The sequence below is a fragment of the Hipposideros armiger genome, unplaced genomic scaffold (genome assembly GCF_001890085.2).
Source record: "Hipposideros armiger isolate ML-2016 unplaced genomic scaffold, ASM189008v1 scaffold_16, whole genome shotgun sequence".
NCBI classification, from domain to species: Eukaryota; Metazoa; Chordata; class Mammalia; order Chiroptera; family Hipposideridae; genus Hipposideros; species Hipposideros armiger.
In genome coordinates, this window is record NW_017731366.1 from 617053 (window position 1) to 638621 (window position 21569).

Below are 21569 nucleotides of genomic sequence, written 5' to 3' on the forward strand. Positions count from 1 at the left end.
TTATGAAATAACTTTCAGGTGAACCCTGTTAGTTCTGGGCTTACCAGGATCCATTTAGTTTCCAACCACAGTGCTTTACAAATAATCCCTGTGTTACAGTGGTAAACTTAAAGGGCAATATTTATTCTTACTTCATAAAAATTTACACTAAAGAAAAGACTTTTAACAATCTCGCCAATACTGCTAATAAATTTAGTCATTCTTGCTCAATTTCCTAAAATGTCACCCAGGGCTCCAAGTCTCCCCAGACATCTCCTCAAAGATACCTGTCAAAAATCTCCCTCAACAAAATCCTGTCTGAGTGTTGTGACTCTAATGAAGGTGATGAGAAAGTCACCTTTATGATTTGCTGTCAAAGAAAAAAAGGGAAGGGAGAGTGAGAGGTACAAGAATAACAATAAGAATCACATCAGATTAAATCATATTTCATGTATTTCTTTCCTGTTATATTCATTTGTATATACTTTTAGCTACTTGGCAAATAAATACATGCTCTCGCAGGGGTGATAATAAAAACATTAACAACCAGCAAGGCACAGATGCTAAACAATTAAACCAGATGCTGGCTGTAAACAACTAGAACAGTGAGTCCCAAATAAAAGTCAATCCTGTTATGCCGAGTATGGTATTTGGGGTAATTTCAGCAAAACTTGGGGCACTTTCAGTATGTTGTTTTGAATGTGGAAACTGGAATGTAGAAAAGTCTTCCAACAGAGAGAAATTTTTCCAGTAAAGTCATTTGTCTTGAATGCAAAAGCTACTTGTATATTCAAAGTAATTTGTATAATTGGAGCTTTTAAAGCTGCTTATTGGTTTCCTTCTATTGTATTTTCCCAAAAGGCTCTGTGATATAATCCTCTGAAGTTTTTCATCAAGCCTGATCCCTTGTGTATGAGACTAGGGTCCTGCTTTCCATGGTTCTCAGCTGTTCTGAGTCCTGATAGGCTCTTTGGGACATGCATAATTTTACTTTGAGATTGCTAGCAATCAGTTGTCCTTATTTAATCTAGAAGAGAAGCTATTTATAATACTTGAAAAATAAAACTACAAAATATATCTGCTAAATATATCTGCTTCGTTGCTTCCTGCTTATCCCAGTGACTTTTTTTTTTTTAATCCCCTCAAGAGAATTTTAGAACCAGAATAACACCAGCTACCAAGACCTGGAGTTACTCAGTCTTGTTCACACCTGACCTAAGGTTGTCCTTAAGATGACAAGTTAGTCGCTAAACCAGCCCATGTGCATCTGACAATGTGACTGCTTGGAACTGCCCAGATTTCCTAGGACATATTTAAGTAGCCATAACTGACACACGTAAAAGAACATAACAAATAATTTCCCACTCTGGTTTCCCCTGCCAACATCCAAATTTCTGCCAACAGTATTACCATTCTTTCTTTCACTCAAGGTCAAATACTCCCAAGTTATCCCCAGTGGATATTTAACATAATTGCAGATATCCTCATACTTGAATAACAGGTGGGAGGCAGAGTACACCTCCAGCTACAGAAACGAAAAGCCCAGAGGCTTATTTTTGCAGCCTTCCTTGCCAGCCAGGATGCTGCACATGAGCAAGGTCTGGCCGATCAGGTCGCCTGACCTGAGACTGATCCCAGGCTGAGCACAAATAATTGCAGGGATGGGGGAGAATTCTTTCAGGCAGTAGAAGTGGCATCAGCCAGTTTCCCGGAGAAACTGGCAGCAATCGTGTCCGGTACCCAGTGTTTGTGATGTAAGCTATGGAAACAGTGTCCTTACTGGGTTAGTTCTGCGGTAATATTTTAGCTGTTGTTCTGATATTTATGCAGCCTCCTCTATTCCTGCATGTTTTTCTAGCCTGGTTCCTCAGCCTCCCCAGCAAATTTGCAATCTACCCAATTGCCTTCCAATAAATCCCTTTTTGCTTACATTACCTAGAGACTTTTCTTTTGCTTAGAATAAAAAAAAAATCCAGTCTAATGTATCATCTGTGACTCTTTTCCTTGACACTATCTCCTATGTGTGTTACCGTCTGTTGAGTTGGGTCTGACTCCTGGCAACCCTATGAATGAGTGATGTCCACAGTGTCCTGTCCTCAACAGCCCCGCGCAGCTCCTGTAGACTCATGCCTATGACTATGGAGTCAATCCATCTCAGATTTGGACTTCCTCTTTCCTGTTGCCTTCTATTTTCCCCAGTATTACTGTCTTTTCCAAAGAATCCTGCCTTCTCATGTTGTGCCTGAAGTAGGACAACTTCAGTTTTGTCATTTTTGCCTCCAATGATGTTTCAGGCTTAATTTGCTCTAGGACCCACCTGTCTATCTTTCTGGCAGTCCAGGGTATCCATGGAGCTCTCCTCCAACACCATCTTTCAAATGACTCCATTTTTTTCCGATCAGCCTTCTTCACTGTCCAATTGTTGCATCCATACATAGTAATGGGGAATATGAGGATGTGGATGATGTTAACCTTGGTCTCTAGTGACACATCTTTGCTCTTGATGATCTTTCCTAATTCTCCATTGCTATCCTTCTGAGTCTCAGCCTTCTCTTCAGTTCTTGGCTGTAGTCTCCATCTGAATCGATGAATTGAATTGTCTCTCATATATGATCAAATTCTAAGTACAACAGAAACTCCCTTAGCCAGTACATTTGAAACTAATAGAAACTCCCTTAGCCAGTACATTTGCTCGATACCCAAGTTCATGATTGTCTTTTTGCAAAAACCATATCCATCAGGTATTATCTTGGACAGTTAATTCCCAAATGTGGACCCTGGACCCGCAGCATCAGTATCACCTGGAACCTTGACAGAAATACCCAAGGCAAGGCCCTTCCCTCCAGGTGTTTCTGACGCATGCTAACGGTTGGGAACCACTGATCTTGGATGTCCAGTCTGCTTTTACTATGACACCTGCTCCTCTATAAATTACAGAGGCTGATTATTGCAGTTTTCGTGTCTAACTGCACATCAGACCTACCCTGGGAAGCTGGGACCCTCCCCATTTACCAACTCAATCTCCAGGGTTGAGGCCTGTGAGCTATAGTTTTACAAAGCTCCCTAAGTCACCCAATGTGGGCAGATTGCTGCTGATGGTTTAGAATCATTACCAGCACAATATTTTCCAACTGACAGACTTAAGGCAGGTAAGAGCCCATTCTTTTTTACCACCTTGTGACCATTTCTACTCTTATTTCAGTCTGTTTCTTCTTTTCTTCCCCTTGACATAACAAGTGAATAATAACATTCATTTTCATCAATATACTCGGTTTTGTATCAACCTGCACTGTTTTGATCTTTTCTACAAAACAATCATGACTTCTCCCTTTCCGTAGCAAATACATTTTCTAGTAAAGGTTCTGATTACTCTTAAAATATGCTGCTCAAGAGAGCCACAGGACTAGTTTATGAAATCGCAGACATTCCCTGTCCTCTTCTAAGGCATAAAAAATTGAACACACAGACATCTTCAGCGAACTGTACTCTCACTATACATTCTATCCGAACACAGAAAGCAGATTAGCAGAGCATATATGGCAGCTCCCAGGAAAGCTCTGGTAGTTAAAAACTGGCTGGTCTATTCTACTAAGTTGTTCTGAGACCCTGAGAAAGTCATTAACCTCCCCATAAATAAGTTCACCTCAGCAGAAAGGAAGATTAGAAAGCATCCTATTTCTTTTTTAGCGCCTGCTCTAGTAGCACACACACCAAAATCAGAACTTTATTTTCCCTTTACTTAGTGCCCCAGGATGTGCAGCCAAGTGAAGCTGATCAGTTAAGCAGCTTGAGAATCTCAGAGGAAAGATGTTTCATTTGGTGGTGTTAATTATTGACTGGAACTGACGGACTAAGGGCCAAGAAAATCTGATGGTGAACATCTGTTTCTAAAAGCTGGAAATCTATAGCAGCTGTGGAGTGGTTCTATCATTTTGTTTGTTTTTTTATTTTGCTCAAGGTCAAATCTGTTCTCATTTCAAGAACAAGATTGATTTTCTCATATCATTCACTTACTGCTTAACCTGAATGCTTTCAGATTTCACTTTCTTGTGGACATCTATAAACATGAATAGCTCAAATGTCAAGCTCTTCACAGAACCTGTGCCTCCCAGGACCTTAAGTCACCCCAAGGCATTTGCCCTGTTCCTTCTCTCTTGTCCAGGTTCCTCTATTCACCAAACTGCCTATGGAAGGCAGTAACATAGTTTCTACTCTTGGCAATGTCTACAGTAGAGATCCCATTATTTCCTCCTCATTCATGAACTCTTCTTAGAGAACCTACCACTTTCAGGGCCAGGGAAGGGGTGTTCTACTAAATACGTAAGCCTGATCCATTCGACATAGCTGATAGGAATAGAGGAACCGACCCATATAATGAGCTGAGCCACTTAGATCCCCTAGTTCAAGAATTTAAACCAAAAAACAAAGTGAAGCTGGTTGCCCAGTGTAACAATTTTTAAAAATGGCCACAAATGCTTTGACACTCCTCCCATTAGGAGGTGGAGTCTCTGTTCCCTCCTTTTGAATCTGGGTGGGACTTTGACTGTTTTGAACAACAGAATTTGACACAGGTGATTCCCAGTCCAGGCACAAAAGGCATGCAACTTCTATCTGGGTCTTTGGAATGATCACTCCTTGGACATTCCCACTTAGGACACTCCCTCTCAAAACACTGAATTGTCAAAAAAAAAAAAAAAAGTCGATCTTTTGGCCCCCATGTTAATGAGCTCATGTGTAGGCACTCTGGACAACCTTTTAGCCATTCCTACCAAGATGCTAGAAATATGAATGAAGAATCCATCTTGAAAGTGGCTCCTCCAGCCCCAGGTCCCCAGACATTTGAGTCTTCCCAGCTGAGGCCCCACACATCAAGGAGCAAAGATAGGCCATTCCCCTGATGCCTTGACTCCTAAAATCCATGAACATAATAAAATGGTTATTCTTTTTTTGCCACAGAGTTTGGGGTGGTTTGTTATACAACAATAGTAAGTGAAACATTCAATCACATGAATAAGAGTGCCCAGAATGAAGAACCATACAATTCTGTGAGAATTTCTAGAGCTGCCTGACTATACCCTTCTCTAGCTCTGGCTATTCAGCTCTTCCTTAAATTCCAAAAGATGCTGTTTTTCTGATAAACCTCTGTTTTTCTTGAGCTATCTGAACAGGGTTCTTTCTTACACTCCACATGCTGTAGGGGATGCCCACCATGAGGTTGTCCATGACAAAGGTGCTATGTCCTGCTGTAACCAAAACTGCCAATTTTTGAGGAGCCTAATGGAAGTCAGGACAGTCCCATGCAGTGGTGTGGCACTGGTCCTCTCCTTTACTACACCTTGACCCCGTGATCCTAAAGCAGCACTAACTATGCTGAGAGTCTCCAACAAGAGAGAGACTAAATTCCTTTAAACTCCTAACCCAAATCCCTGATCTCACTGGCACTCGAATCTAGACTAGGAGTTAAGCAGACACCAGATGCTATCTGTGACTGGAAGAGCAGCACTGTTGAAAAGTGACACTGAAGGCTCACTGTGATTGCCTGGATGAGGAGCTAGTTAGGATTAAGGATTCTCCCAGCAGGATGGGTTGACCCAAACTCGGCTTCCCATGGAACCTGGAGTATCTTACTCCAGCCCAAGTGGCTACAACTTCCCATGGCCCTAGGTCTCTAAGGGTTAGAAGGCTGGTATTCCCAGCTAACAACCGTGAAAAGCTAGCACCTAAATCTACATTGCTTGAGAAGTTTATGTGTCCCATCACTGAGAAGGATGCTGTGAGACTTGCTTGTAGAAAAAGGAAAATAATGTGGTGTATGAAGATGTGGTTTCTATCTAGATAATAGAGACACCATGGTGGGTCCAGTAGGGCGCCCTGGCCACGGACACATCTCTCTGTGATGTGCTAGAGTGTGGGAAACCTAGATGTTCTTTTGCTAATTTTGGCCTTATGAGTTCTCTCTATCCCTAATAAAGCCTACCTATTACTCCATGCTTTGTGATGTTTAGAAATTTGTCTTGAATTCTAGACTATGTCATCCCTGGTATGACATTATTACATCCTCTCCATTGTCCTCAGGTACATGTCCATCCCATGTATTAGGAACCCATTTTAAAAAGAGATATACTCTTTCTTCCCTTAGCCAAAATAATAATAATAGTAATAATAATAATAAATTAATAAATAAATAATCTCATGCATGTAACCCCTGGACACTGCTTCACATGTATTATGTCATATAATTATAACAGCAACCCTATATTGTAGGTACTACTCTTTATTAGCCCTATTTTACAGATGAGGAAACTATTAATTGGAGAAGCTAAGTAATTATCTCAAGGTTACACAGCTGATAACTGGTTGGGCTGGAAATTAAAAGCCAATTTGGGTTAGACTTATTCCAATAGTCTAACTAGACTTTGAAATATTATCCCACAGATTATGATGTGAGAGTTTAGTTACCACTCTCAGATTTGCGTAAGTTTTCCCCATAGTGAGAAATGTATCAAAACAAATTTACCTACGTAGTGTTCCAGTAGATGCCTCTGACTCTGATGGTCAGTCAGGTAAAAAAAACTATTGTTTTAGAGTAGTTTTCTTTAACTTTACCCCTAGGGATATACAAAAACACATGGACACAGAATTTTAATGAAATCAATTTTCGGATCCCATTCAGATCCCAGACCTTTCTATTGTAGCTTAGGCTTGCTTGAGATGAGACCTTTTCCAGTTCTCCTTTCCCACCTTCCCTTCATAATTGCCCTCCTCCCATATAACAGAAGAACAGTATCTCTCACATTCATCAAGAATCTTACTGTGTAATATTGCCTAGGGTGCAAAAACTTACTGGAGGTCAAACAAAGGCAGATTTTGAAAGTGTATTCTTTCATCCAGTTGACATATTATGGCAAGGTGTCACTTAGATATTGATCTATCCATCCATCTTCCTCCCTCTGGCCCTCCCTCTTTCCTTCTATCCATCCACCCATTCATCCATCATCTAGCTATCTATTTTAGAATTCGGACATAAGATGATTTTTATAGGGAATTGTTTTAATATCTTTATTTTGAGCTGAAAAATGAAGACAGGCATTTCCTGATAGACAGTAAGTCTAATTTGGCTTTTTTGTTTGACAGTAAAGATTCACTGTGACAATAAGGCTAAATAATGGCCATTTCCTGAAATTTAATGATCTAAACATGTGGCTCAAGATTTTGATTCCAATATTTGAAGCTCATATAATATGCCAGAAATGATAGTCTTTGTAACTTTTTAAACTTATGATGAAAGGTTTTATATGTCAATTTATAAATATGCAAGAAGATTCTGTAGTTTCCAAAATTCTTTAAAAAGATATACCAACTTTTTTTTTTTTTTTGAAGGCCACTAATCAGTCCCTTCCCCTGGCTTCTGCTTCCCACAGCTAACCAGGCCTGAGTGATTCAGGGCCAAATATTGCTGACCACGTTCCTGGTTGCTATGGGCTGCCTGCTCCTCCAACTCTGCTGGCTTCTAAAACTCTTCAGGTCACTGACTGCTTAAATTATGATGCACTTCTTGCACCCTTTAGACTTTTGCCTGTCATCGGCTCACATTTGGATTGGAGTGGGTGGCAGACCGTGCTGATTGGCACTAGATCCTGACTGCCCAGAAAAATCACCCTGTCTAAGTCTTGAAATCAGACATTCGCATTCTTTGCTTGGGTTTTATGACTGAGTCTAAAATGCAATTGGAGTGCATTTTTCCTACATTACTGTGAGAAATGATAGTAACTGCCTAATAACTATAATGAAAATCATCTGTTTAATTCTGAAGCCATATAGGAGAGGAAGAATAAGCCCTGAACAGAGGCAGATTAACTCAAAGCTAATGAAACTATAATAAAACTTGAGGGCCCCTCCCCTACATAAGCCCTTTCCAAGGCCTGGGTCATGTTTTTGAAAAATTTGGAAACATAAGAAGTAATCAAGTAAGACCACTGTCTCTTTTTCACTCTGACCTCCCCTTGGTCATGTTTCCCCTTGTACAGAGTGATGTTAGATTAGCCTCGGGTTGGGATCCAGATAAGGGGGACTTGCGTTTGGAGCATAGTGTAATGTATTTATGTAGTTGGCAGTTATTTTCACATATTATTAAGTTCTTGCTAGGAAGGTTTCACAGGCCTGTTGGGGTAAGAGCTAGGATTTAAACCAGAATTTGGCTGGCTCTAAGGCCAATGATGTCAACAGTACACCATGCTGTCTTCCTATGCCTGCTGGTCTACCAATGGCCTTGGACTTCTTAAATTAAAGGTACAACAGACAGTCTATCCTGAGCCACTGACCAACTTTGACACTCTTTCCCACTTGCCTACCTGGCTCCAGACCATTTTCCTAGTCCTGTTGCCCACTGCAGCTCTACTTGTACACTCTGCTCTATCCAAACAGACGCCATGCTTTTGCCGGATCACACTGGCACACTCCTTGACCTGAAACAGCCTTGCTCTGTGACATTCTAACATTCTTGTTGATAATTTGACATTCCGTGAAGATAAACAAATCTCATAATGCACCATTCCAACAAGGACAATACCAAACAAATCAGCTAATAAGTGTTATAAATTCAAGGAGTATTTATGATTAGTCACTACATCAGAAAACGTCAAATGACCTAAAATCTCTTATCTCATATATGCTAGAAACTGTGATCGAGGTTTTGCCAGGTTTGGCAGCAATCCTAAAAATTTACATGACATTACCAATAACCAGTTGAAAAACTGAAGAGAGTTTCTAAAGTATCAGTTAAAAAAATAAAGAAGGAACAAAACAGAATTCCACAAATTCTGTTCAACCATGCTAAAGGAGAGATGAATTACCTTCCTAGTCCCTCAATAGGAAATGGTACAAACTCGTTATATGAAGAGATAACCAAAGACTATGTTGCAAAAAGATATGGGAAAAACTAAGCATACATCAGCAATTAATTAATAAAAATATTTATTTTTCTACCTTTTGTGATATTCGAGTATTTCCTTGCTCTTTAAATTTGCAATTTGTTGTGATTTCTTTTCTCATTCTAAATAAATCTTCCTTTTGTACCTAATTTTTATGCTTTTTTTCCTAAAGAAGGTTCTCCAGATTGTGTAAACCTCAGGCCCCCCAAAACCTGGGCCTGTCCCTGTCTTGCCTGAAGAACCTAGCTCAACCCCAGAACCTTGGCCGCTGAGCTCTGCAGTCACCACCTCTTCCTTCCTCACTCCCATTTCTCTGATTACTCTCCAGCATCTACTCACAGACTGGTGGGGCACAGGTAGCAGAGCAGGTTAGTGACCCAAATATCAGGTGGCTTTGTCTGAGTTACCCCACTCTCTGCTTCTTCAAAGAAGCTGGATGTTTTCCAGAGTTCAACAACATGATCTCCACTAAGGCTTTGAGACAAAAGTGGAAAAAGGCAATTTTATTGTTTTGTTTACTAGGCAGGCGTGTGCTGGTTTTTATAAATAAAATGGTTTTTACAATACATCACTAATAATTTTTCAATTTACCCTGACTGTCAAAAGCTTTGAGATGCATTTATGGTTTTGGGGGATTCCCTGAGATCCTGTGCTATCAACACAGGCATTAAAATAAAACAAAAAAATTACACATTAATAATACTTGGAGAATATTTATCTATTTAGAGTTCAGAGTGACTGTCCATGTATTCTAAGATTTAACTTTTGGTGAGAGAAAATAGTTAAGAAGGGGATGAAAGGGCAAAAGTTTGCATAAAGTATTGTTAGAAAGGATACTTTAGCTCCTCTGCATAGCACATCAATTCAGATAGATACAAATGATGAGACTTATTCATCAAGTAATAAAGATAAATGAGAAACCTTCAAGGAAAACAAATCACAAATGCTCCAAATGCCCCAAATGTTATCTGAGAGAGCTTTATTGACTAAAGCTACCAATAAATACTTGTTACCTCCACTTACTAGAAGGAGAAAGAATGCATTTTATTACATACAAAGAACCGGGAGTAAACAAACTTCCAATAAAGCAATTAGAATAGCAATTCCTCAAGTTTTAAGCACCAGCTTTAGCAAATATAAAAATTTATTAAAAATTTATTTGAACTTCACTCTAATACTATAATGGGGCATTGCCCAATACGTCAAACCACATTTAAATGAGGTCCTTTCAGGTACTTTAGTAAGGAAACTGTCTGGGATGATACCTAAGCTAGTCTTACCCTCTAAAAATGTCTGCTGTAAAGGAGTGGTTCTCAAACTTGGCTGTGTGCTGGAATTACCTGGGGTACGTTTTAAAGCACTGAGGCCTGGGTCCTTCTGCTCAGAGAGTCCAATTGACTTGGTCTGAGCGCAGTTGGGACATAACCCGTTCCACCCCCCCAAGGTGATTCTAAGATGCTGCAAAGGCTGAGAACTGTTGATCTAAAGCAGCGTCTCTACCTCAGCCCCCTCATTTGGTGCCAGATCATTCTTTACTGTTAGGGGCTGTCCTGCATATCGTAGCATGTTCAGCAGCATCCTTGGCTTCTACCCACTAGATACCATTAGCACTCCTTCCCACTCCCCTTCCTCCGTGAGACAGCCAAAATGCCTCCAGACATTGCCAGGTGTGGAGGTGAGTGGGTGAGGCAGGTTGGAAATTGTCCCCTGGTTAAGAATCACTTCCGTAAAGAGTTATAATAAACTAATTTTATTATTTTGGGCTGTAAGGAAACACTATTTGACAAATAAAATCAGGGCAAAACAGAATCTCATTTGAGACTCTAGCAAGAAGGACTCAGGGGGCACTGATGACCAAAGCACAGCATATAACCTTGTACCCACAAATGCTCAGAGATAGAAAAATGCTAAGAATGTCATAAAAGCAGTAAAACTTCAAAATATCCATTTAAAAACTAGCACAACTGCAGCTAGTCAGGGATTTACAGATTAGAAGTGGATTTGACCACATCTGTCATATTTGACCTCATTCTATTTGTAAAGCTTTCATATTAAAAAAAAAATCTGCTAAAATCTTGTCAACGGGCCTCTATTTTTAGACAAGCTCATTTTCTTTGGTGGCTCTGGAATACTGATTTCCCCTATAGGGGAAGGTTTACAAGGCAGTCAACCAAAAAGGCTTGAAGTCATTGACATTACAGCAAAAAGGGATAATTAACACATTTAATTGTACTCGAGCACTAGACCTTCCTGCATTTTATTTTCAAATGTAATTACACCAGGCCCACAGCTCTTTCGGATCTGATTTTAAAACACACATAGACCTGCAGATAAGTAAGCAAATTCAGCTGAATTTCTTTCTTTCTATTTATGTGGGCCAATGCTTTTCACAAGGTGAATCTTGAGTGCAAAAGTCAAGTGTATCTTTAATTCCGTGAGGGCATTCTCATTTTGCCTAGCTCTTTAAATGCTTAATCTCAGTTTGAATTTCCTGTAGATCAGAAAGCAACTTGAAAAGAGTGGTAGGTTTAAAATATATGAGTTCTCTCAAAAATAATGTTTTCCTCAAAATATTTTTTTAAATCCAGCCATAAAGAAACAGTTCCTAGGAAAAGAGGCGGGGAGTGGGATTACTTGCTAGTTCTACCCACATTCTTCTCCCACTAATGCAGACAGAATAAGAAACTCACTTGTTTACTACTGTTTTCTTTAGGAACAAAGAATTTGAGATGTCGATTTGGTAGAAAAATATAATAGAAGACCACAAGTAAGGGAAATTATGGCATAGTAAAAAGTGGAAGAGACAGACAAGATAAAGATAGTCAGTGACTTCCTCATTTTTGCTTCTTTACTTTTTCTCTACACAATAGAAGAGGCAGCCAAGAAGCAATAAAGAAAGGATAGGAAACTCTTTTTCACTCAAGGCAACTGCTGGGTCAAATATAAAAACAATTTATCTAGTTATTCTACTGATCCATTTTAAAAATTAAAACCAGAACAGGTCATCAAATTATTTAATAAAAAATTTAAATGTGTTAAATTTTAGAATATAACCAGTTAAAGGAAAGAAAGAAAGAAAGAAAGAAAGAAAGAAAGAAAGAAAGAAAGAAAGAAAGAAAGAAAGAAAGAAAGAAAGAAAAATAAAGTGAGGGATAGGAAGTGAAGGAATGATGATGATGAGAGACAGAGAGAGAGAGAGAGGGAGAGACATAGGGAGATGGAGAGAAAGAACATTACCATCTAGAGAGTAATGCCTTAATCTTGAAGCATTTAGGATACTGCTGTGAAAAACTAAACTGTAATTTCACAACTGTAGAGGTACTTGGGAGCTATGGTCTGAATGTTTGTGTCCCCCCCAAATTCTCATGTGGAAATCCTAATGCCTGATAGAATGGTGTTAGGAGGTGGGGCCTTTGGGAGGTGATTAGGTCATGAGGGCAGATAACTCGTCAATAGGATTAGTGCCTTTACAGAATATCCCTGAGAGAGCTCCCTATCCCGTACCGCCATGTGAAGACACAAGAAGTCAGAAATCTATAACCCAGAAGACCATGATGGCACCCTAATCTCAGACTTTCAGCCTTTAGAACCCTGAGAAATAAATTTCTGTTGTTTATAAGCCAGTGGTATAAGTCTGTGGTATTTTGTTACAACACCCCAAACACATTAAGATATTGGACATTGTGTTAAGAGCTCTAGAAAGAAATATCCTCATGGGTACAGGAGTCAGAAGTGATAATCAAAATATTTAATAACTGATACATTGAGGGCATTGCCACTGGTCAAATGAAGTATAAATTGCAATTACGGGAAAGGATGCTGGGCCTAAACAATCCTAAGGCCATCCTGGTGCTGGATTGAGGGCTGAACACACCAGCTTTAGTCTTAAGGGAAGTGAGATGTAGGCAAGTGATTAGAAAATGAGAGGGAAAGATGATGATAATAGAGATGAGAGGTGAAAGGGTTGGCAGATTCGGAATAGATATTTTTACAGTACAGACTGTGGTAGCAAGCCTCCAAGATTACCACAATGATCCCACCTCCTGGTATGCATACCCTGAGGTAGTCCCCGCCCACACTGAATTAGGGTTGGTCTGTGTGACCTGTAGGACATGGCAGAAATTATGGTATGTCACTTTCAATATTAGGTTATAAAAGACTGCAGCTTCTGTTTTGGGTACTCCCTTGCTTTCTCTCTTAGATTGCACACCCTGAGGGAAGCCATGTGGCCAACAACTTTGTGGAGAGGCCTATGTGGAAAGGAATTAAAGCTTCCTGCCAAGAGCCACATTAGTAAGGTTAGAAGCAGCACTTCCAGCCCAAGTCTTCAGAAACTACTACCCTGGTTGACAACTTGACTGCAACCTCACGAGCGAACCAACCAGGATTCTGGACACCCAAATATGTGAGATAATATACATTTCTTGTTTTAAGCTACTAAGCTTTAGAGTAATTTGTTATGCAGCAAGAGATAACTAATATACAGCATTAGAAAAAAGTAAAAACAAACAAACATAAAAACATAGTACTGATACACTTAACTAGAGGAACTCCTTTTCCACCCAGGACAGGGTGAGTTAGGAAGAGGAGATTGACAGAGCCAGTGTTTTGCTGGTTTTTCTTGTGTCTTGGGTAGAAAGCTAATTTATGCAAAGTACAGAATAGTTAATCCTCTCTATCATGAAGAGGATTCGAAAAACACCCCTCTATACCAAGCTAAGCATATGCCAAGTTAAGTAACAGCAAAGATAATAACAAAGAGGCCATCATTTAGAGTATCTACCATATGTCCATCGTTTTCTATACATTATCTTTAATCTTTAGAAAAAGCCCCATAAGATACGAATGATGTCATAAGGAATTATCAGGAAGCCAGTTTGGCTTCAAAGCCTAGGCTCTTTCCAATACTACACTTCCTTGCAAAAAAATCAATAGACGTTTAGCTGTAGATCAGGAAAGAGAATCTGACTAAAAGGCCAAGAAGTACAGCAGTAAGGCAACTTCTCAGGCAGAGGAAGATGGAGCTTGGGGTGAAGCAGAGGCAACCAACAGGAAGTGGGATCAGAAACTGCAGACACTACTCATGAATCCTGTTCTCTTTCAGGTGAATTAATTAATCAATCAGTCAAATTTAATTTTTGCAATAAGGCCAGCCTTCTCTGGACTCTGGGACAAGTTCAGGCTCAGGGCATGAAGACTACCAAGAGCCCTCTGACAGGGATCCGGGAGCCCAGGTGCTCCCTGGCACAGTACTGATGAGTTGGGCTCACTAACGACTTTCTCTGAACTTGACACTGCAGTTCCATGATGGCTGGTCTTGTCCCTTTCTTGACTTATTTCAGGTATTATGCATGACTTGGTGAAAAGCTCTACTGAAAACAAAGAGAATGATTTTCTGCCTTATTATATTCCATTTCCAGCATTGAAGATAAGGGTAAATGTACTATGAAGATTTTTAGTTTTATTTATTTTTATACATTTTTAAAAATTGGGGATACATAGACAAAGTTAAAAATTCAAACAATACAATAAGAGGATTCAGTAAAAATGTAAGTCTGCTACCCTAGCTTCTCCTCTCCAGAATAACCACTGTTGTGAGTTATCTATGGAAGGTAATTTTTTACTCATGTGAAAATACACAACCCAATTTGAAAGCTGGGTGTCACTGTGCCGCTCAGGTTGAAGGGCCCAGGGACTTCAATTCAATCATAAAAATGGATTAGTCAGTTATTTTGGTTTGAGCTGGGAAGCTGCCAACTGTTACAGCAAATAAAACACCCTCTCCTTTTGTCTTCTGCTATATATAAGATTTTTCTATAAATGCATTTGAATAGTCTCTGCATTGGACATAGCCACATAACCTCCTGCTGAAACAGGAGAAACATGAATAATGCTACCCTCAGCCTTTATAGATGATTGTTATGCAAGAAAGGACCATAAGATGAACTCCACATATTTCCTGTAAAGTTGTTTTAAGATTTCATTTGTGTATTCGTATTGGACATCTCCTATTACTATTTCATACTCTCTTGGTCCCACCTCTAAGCCCAGCCACTGGTATAGGGACCAGTTCAGCCCAGATGCAGCCTTGGCCTGAACCATTTATCACTTGCTCCTTTCTTAGCTTCCCTGATGCCAAAGTGTGAGATGCCTGCAGAACCTACTCAGCGCTCAGGCAGACATAGACCAGAAGTGGGAGGGAGCTAATGTCTGTGAAGCTAGTCACCCTTGACAAATGAGGGGAGGACACTGGTGGTTAACTGCTTCCCCGTTTCACCTCCTGGTGGATGCTTCTGGGATGCTAGTCCCAAGCTTCCTTAGTAGGCTTAAACAGGAGTGGCCCTCGAGGGAGGCCACTCCATAATGTGTCCATAATACGTATGCCTGAGCTTTCCCTTGTTTCCGGTTTCCTTCCCAATGCCCCTCACTGCAGCTCCTTGGGATTGCATTCCTAAATTAACTGCTTTGGGGGAACTCAGGCTGAGATAATGTTCAATGTCCTGTCTACAAGGTACCTTGTGAAAAAGTCTCCATAAACTTTAGTACCAGAAGAGAAGTTGTCTCCAGTGAAAAACTGTTTTATTTTGTCAATTCTTCATGGCTAGTACACTTGCTTCCTTCTCTTTTTGTGGCTTTAGTTCTCTATTTTTATTGTAAAATCAAACATTCAGGAACCAACTAGGATATAAATAACAAAAACGTAATTCCTGTGGCTGCCTTGAATGAGAAGGACTGAGATCAGAGAAATGGAAAGCTCTGGCTGAGGAAAGGAAGAAGCCAGTTAAGTTAGAGTGTGATTCTGAAGCAGGTCTTAGAAGACAGACTTACAGAGCCAATAGTCAAGATTAGCAATAAATTCAAAGGGAGAAGACTTCTAACTCGGCTGTCCTTCCCTATTTCTTAGACTCTCAGCACCCAGCCAGGGCCCGGTACACAGTAAATATCTGCGTGAAGGATCAGTGTTTGTCCCAGGGACGTCTGCGTAGGTGATTTACAATTCCCAGGGATTGGTTACAGAGCTGCTTCCTGAGGGCTCACACTGCAGAAACTCTCAGCCTTCTCAGAGGTGGCTCATGCCACACAGCCTGGAGACAGGAAAGGAGATAACTACAGAAAGAAACAAAGCGAATTCCTCTGGGCCCTAGAAGGCAGCTTGAAAACAGTGCTTTATAGGAGGCAATGCATCAAAGAAATCGGAGTGCCTAGTAGCTCCCAAAGATGAAACTTAACATTTTCTTACAATATGACAGGAAACAGCAGTCCAGCTGCCTATGCTCACAGATCTTCCAAGTCTGAAAGTCAGCCAGAGGATGTAGTCTGCTTCCGTCTCACTAATACAAATGGACAGTCACAGCACATTAAAAATTCTGGCACTTTAAAAACTACCCTATTTTTCCCTACAGACTCAAGGTCTTACCATTAACTTGGAGCTCATGAAAATTTATTACAAGCACACTCCAACAAGGTCTACAGAATCCTGGTTACAAAATTCCGATAGTACAGAAAGGAAAAGCTACAGGCAGCATCGGCACCCTGCCTCTGGCTGACCAGGGCAGTCTAAGTCATGACCATCTGGGACAATTCTTTTCTTTAAAGTGCACACATTTTCTCCAGTCCTAAGGAAATACTCTTTTAGAGCAGGTAGGAACATTACTTCTTTTGTGGCTAACAATGACGACTTGATTCAAAAGATAAACAGCTCCAGTCAAATGTGCTAATCATCAGAGGTGGCACTTCCTTATTCTAAATCTCAGTGTTAGCTTGTGGTTTCCAGTATTTTCAGCAAAGTTCTTAACAATTTTCCTTTGCCCACTGCAAAACTTGGATCAATGTATTTTTCCCATTCTATCACTTTTACAAAATTGTCTGAATTATCTTTAAAAAAAAAATTTTGGAGGGGTGACCAGTTAGCTTAGTTGGTTGGTGCTGATAACACCAAGGTTGCCAGTTCGATCCCCACTTGGGCCATTGTGAGCTGCATCCTCCTTAAAAGAGTCAACTATGCCATTGTAGCATGAAAGCAATGTGTAACAAACGCCCGTGGCTGTTCCCCAATAAAATTAAAAAAAAAAAATTTTGGAGATCTCGTAAAATAGGCAATGCTGATAACATATTAATACAAGCTAATTAATGTAAACTAATTAATATTATTTGGAGAGTGACACTGAGAATGTGGAAGGTGATGCTATAGCAGAGGGCAAGAACAGGTCTGTATAAGGCACTGGCACAAAACCACAGTTACAGAAGCAGAGAAGAAAAAAAAGCATTACTCACAATGAGCCTCCCTTTAAAAACACAAGTGACATGAAAGTTTAAGATGAACAGTTTAAGAGACTTACGGGCTCTCTTATGATTATCTGATTTATTTAAGAACTCTTTCTCAATCCCAAACCTAATTCGTTCGTCCTTTGTGCACGTACTGTCCTCTGAACACAGCACCGATTCCATGGACTCTAGTTACCTGTTTCTACCACCATCTCCCTGAACTCTCACCACCATGCATATGTGTACACACATATGCACATGTGCGTGAACACACACACTCACACACACACACACACACACCCCACACACGGACACACCCCTGGAGTGAAAGGCCATATGGTCATCTAGGGTAGAGAGGCAGGCACAGTGCCTGGATCATTGGTGTTGAGTCAATGTTTACAAAGTGAATAAATGAATGAGCCAATGACAGCTAAGTGACCTGGACACAGAATCGCCCATTGTTCAAGCTGGGAGAAACCTAAGAAAACGTTTAATCCAACATCCTTATTTTATAGTTGAAGAAACCAAGCAGGGAGAGCTGCAATGTCTCTCCACGTACCCAGAAACTGACCCCAGGACTGGTGAATCGCAGGTTTGGGTACTTTCGAACTGCCATGGCAGACAGTTTTCCAGTTTGTAAATGGAAGGGCACTTTGTTTAGTTACTAACCCCTTATCTTTTGCTCTGGAAATCCATGATATAAAAGGAAAAATTTCAGAAACATAACTGAAATTCAAATCAGCTTGGTTATAAAGATTGGTATTATTGGCCAGAAAGAAGTTCTCTGTTTTTAAGTGGATTTTCACTATCTATTTTAATCCTCTGCTCCCACTGCTAAATAACTAATAATTGGCTGCATTACAAAAGTCTTCATTATGCTTTTGTTAATCAAACTACCATTCTCATCTTTTCACAAATAAGAAACAGAGCTCCAAATTCAAGAACTCTATATTGTGACAAGAATTGAAACACGGATAAAAGAGGGACCATGTTGAAAATATTAAAAAGTTTCAGGAATGGTGGCATAGTCACATAACCCTTCGTCAGGAGCAACTGATCTCACAGATTCATTGCACACAAAGATACCGCTATTAAATATGTCTTTACTGTGCTAAATCACAAACATGGCTGGCAGTAAGGTTACGGTAGAGGGGGGAATACAGAAGTGATGAGTCATGATACTTAACTGTTAGATATTTGAAAATTTGTGTGCAATGAATCTGTGAGATCAGTTGCACCCGACGGAGGTTTAATAGGCTATTATGCCGCCATTACAAATTACTTTTATGAGTAGTTTATAAGAGCATGGAGAAACATGATTATATTTCAACATTAAATGAAAAAAGATATAAAATGGGATATAAGTAGTTAAAATCCAGCAGAGAAAAATGACTAGAAGTAAATATACTAAATATATTTAGTGGTTATGTTTAAGTGGTAGAATTAGAGATTATCTTTTCATCTTCTGTTTTTCTATATTTTAAAAATGTTTTAAATGTATAACTTATAATACTCTTATGATGGAAAAATAAAACAGATTTAATTTTTTTTACAGAAATTCTGAAGCTGGTGTCAGAGGTTGCACAACCAATAGTAAATTTCCCTTTTTAGGTTTCTTTTGGGTTCCTGTTTTTCTCTTCCTTGCAAACCCTGTCAGCAAGCCTCTGGCAAGAAGATCTTTTGAGCCCAGAAATGGTGCCCTGATTGAAGATATAAAGTAAGGAAACCTCAGTGCCACCTCTTCCCTTAGGATCTGTTTGAGAAACATACCAAGAAATTCACTCTTTGTCAGCATGAAGAACTTCCTGCAAATGATTTTTACTACATTTTTTACGTTCTTAGAAAACCTGAAAGGGCCCTAAATAATTCACAGTCTTGTTCCAGGGGTTGGTTTGTCGATATGTGTTCATTTTTTCCCCCATGACAGTAAATGGCTTTCCTTTTGAGGTCACTGATTACTCTGACACTAATGGCTCAATTAAATCATAGATGTAACTTTTAGGTACCACCTATTTTAAGAACAAAATAAGCTCAATAGGAGGTAACCCTCCAGCTACCCTCCTAAATTGCTTAGAACACCCCCCGCCCCTTTTAAAGCTGTTTCTCCAAAAAGCAAAGAGCACATTACAGTGCTTGATGTGTCTTCACAGCAGGTAGCTTTGCCTGGGCTCAGCATTCAGGAATATCTAACTGCATCAGGGAATCACGAAGCAGACGCTGAACAATAAAGGCGGCCTCTTCTTTCTCACCTCCTCTGGGAAAGCTGTGTGTGAGTGCCTGACACTTGTAAATGGACCTGTGGGTCCCCAACTTCAGCTGGTGCCCAAACGAACACCATAACTGCCACCTGAGTTCCCTCTTCCCCTCATCTGCACTTTCTGGCTCACTTTCTACTTGTAAGTGCTCTTTCTACATGGTTGAAACGTGTTCATTGGAAAGCTATATGGGTTTCTAGTAAGAACAGAAATGAAACCCTTACTGCTCTTAGGTTTAACTCTGAGAAGGTGATCCAAGCAGAAACATAGACAACCTCTGGCCAGTCCACCCACCACAGGTATACTCAACTTTTCCCAAACTCCCATTCCCCATGCCTTAGGATGCTTGAGGGGCAGCAGAGAATATCACTCACAAATAAATGGACCTGCTCTCCTCACAATTCCCTCAAACACAAGGCATTACAAGCCATAATACTTTATCCTTCACAAGAAAATATGTAGGTTATTCATGTCCAAACTTAAAAAGAAAATTTTTTAAACAATTTAAGATTACTTAAAGAAACATGAATAATATACCAGCATAAGAATAAATAATGCGAGGAAAGATTCGCTCTCTGGCTATTTCAACCGTTCCACTTTTGCCCACTATAACAAATAATGAATATTTAGGTTAATGATGTTCTTTGAGACAGTGTGAAATACTATCTGATCTCTTCTTCTCAAATCCTGCCATTGCTTTCCTTGGAAATTTCTCAGTGTTAAGCCCAATCTATTGAAATGTGTATAAACTTGTACTTCAAATAAAAATATTAACAGATCATATGCCCAAACCAGATCTTACTTCTTTATTTTGGATTTTGCTTAGCATTAATACATGCTGATAAAACTATCTAATCTGTCTTAAAGAGGATCCATGAATGATAGCTCAGAACCTCTCCTAAAAATCTAGTTTTGCCTGACTCATCCAGTCTCACTCCCCATCCCGCCACCCAAAGCATGTCTGGGCATATTCATATGCAGATGCCAGAAAGGCTCAGTGACAGTCTGCTTTTAGCCTGATATTATGTACAAATCACACTGGCTGTGTGAGGAGAGAGGAGAAAGGTGACACAGCAAGCAGAAAGGTCAAGAAGAAGCTATCATGTTACCTTGCAGAAACTATGGCTACCTGAGGTTTCCGTTGTCAAGGGACCAGGATCATAGTCTTAGAAATGGAAGGCATCTATGAAATTCTGTCTATGTCTTCAGTTCATAGGAAAATGAGCTGTAGGGATGTTTGGTAACTTTCTCAAGGTCACATAATATGGTTGGCAACAGGGCTAGAACACAGTCTGGATCTTTCGGTTCCAAGAGCTCTTTGAGTTATACCACAAAACACCTTTATTCCTGTAATAGTCAAATTTTAAAAATAAACCATTTGTATGAAAATATTTCTAAACTGGTTTACACAATTCCTATTTTTATATACAGAGTATAATCAACATTTTTTAACCTTTTCTCTGTGAATCAAAATCACCATTATGAAGATTAATGATGTCAACTCCATCATAGAGTCTGGGAGCGCTGATTTGATTTAGAGTGTAGTACAATATTGGGGATATGGTAACTGCTTTTATGGATTTCTATGGATATACTCTTGCTGCTCTGAGTCTCTGCTCCAAGTATCATCCCCTTCCCCTACCTTCTAATTCTAAACTCATGTTTTCTAAAATCTGTTCTCAAGAGTAATATGAAATGCAGACAAATGTACACCACATTAATTGCAGCATTATTCATAACAAAAACAAAAACCATAAATGTCCAACATAAGAGAATGTTTAGTGAGTAGTACTTTCCAAGAATAGAATATTATGCAACTATTAAAATTATCTTCACATGAAGAGCTTTTAATAAAATGAAGTACTTATATAGTAATGTTAAGTGAAAAAAGCAGAATATAAAATTTCTAGGTATGAGTCATGTTTAAAAAATGCTTAGAGTGAGGGCAATATGCCAAAATGTTTACAGTGGTAGGATTACTGATAATTATTATTCTCTTATACCATTTTACATACTTTATTTCTGCAATAAAAGTATAACAATCAGGGCGGGCCGAGTGGCGCGATGGTTAAGAACTCGCTTGGGATGCCAGAGGGCCCCGGTTCGGATCCCACATATGAGGGCCAGTGACACTGCCCTC

General features: G+C 39.6%; 1 protein-coding gene across 3 annotated transcripts in view; it reads right to left on the minus strand.

The window, feature by feature from the left end:
* The window catches only part of PPM1L (protein phosphatase, Mg2+/Mn2+ dependent 1L), a 290360-nt gene that overhangs the window by 70929 nt on the left and 197862 nt on the right, over positions 1-21569 (minus strand). The window lies entirely within an intron of this gene.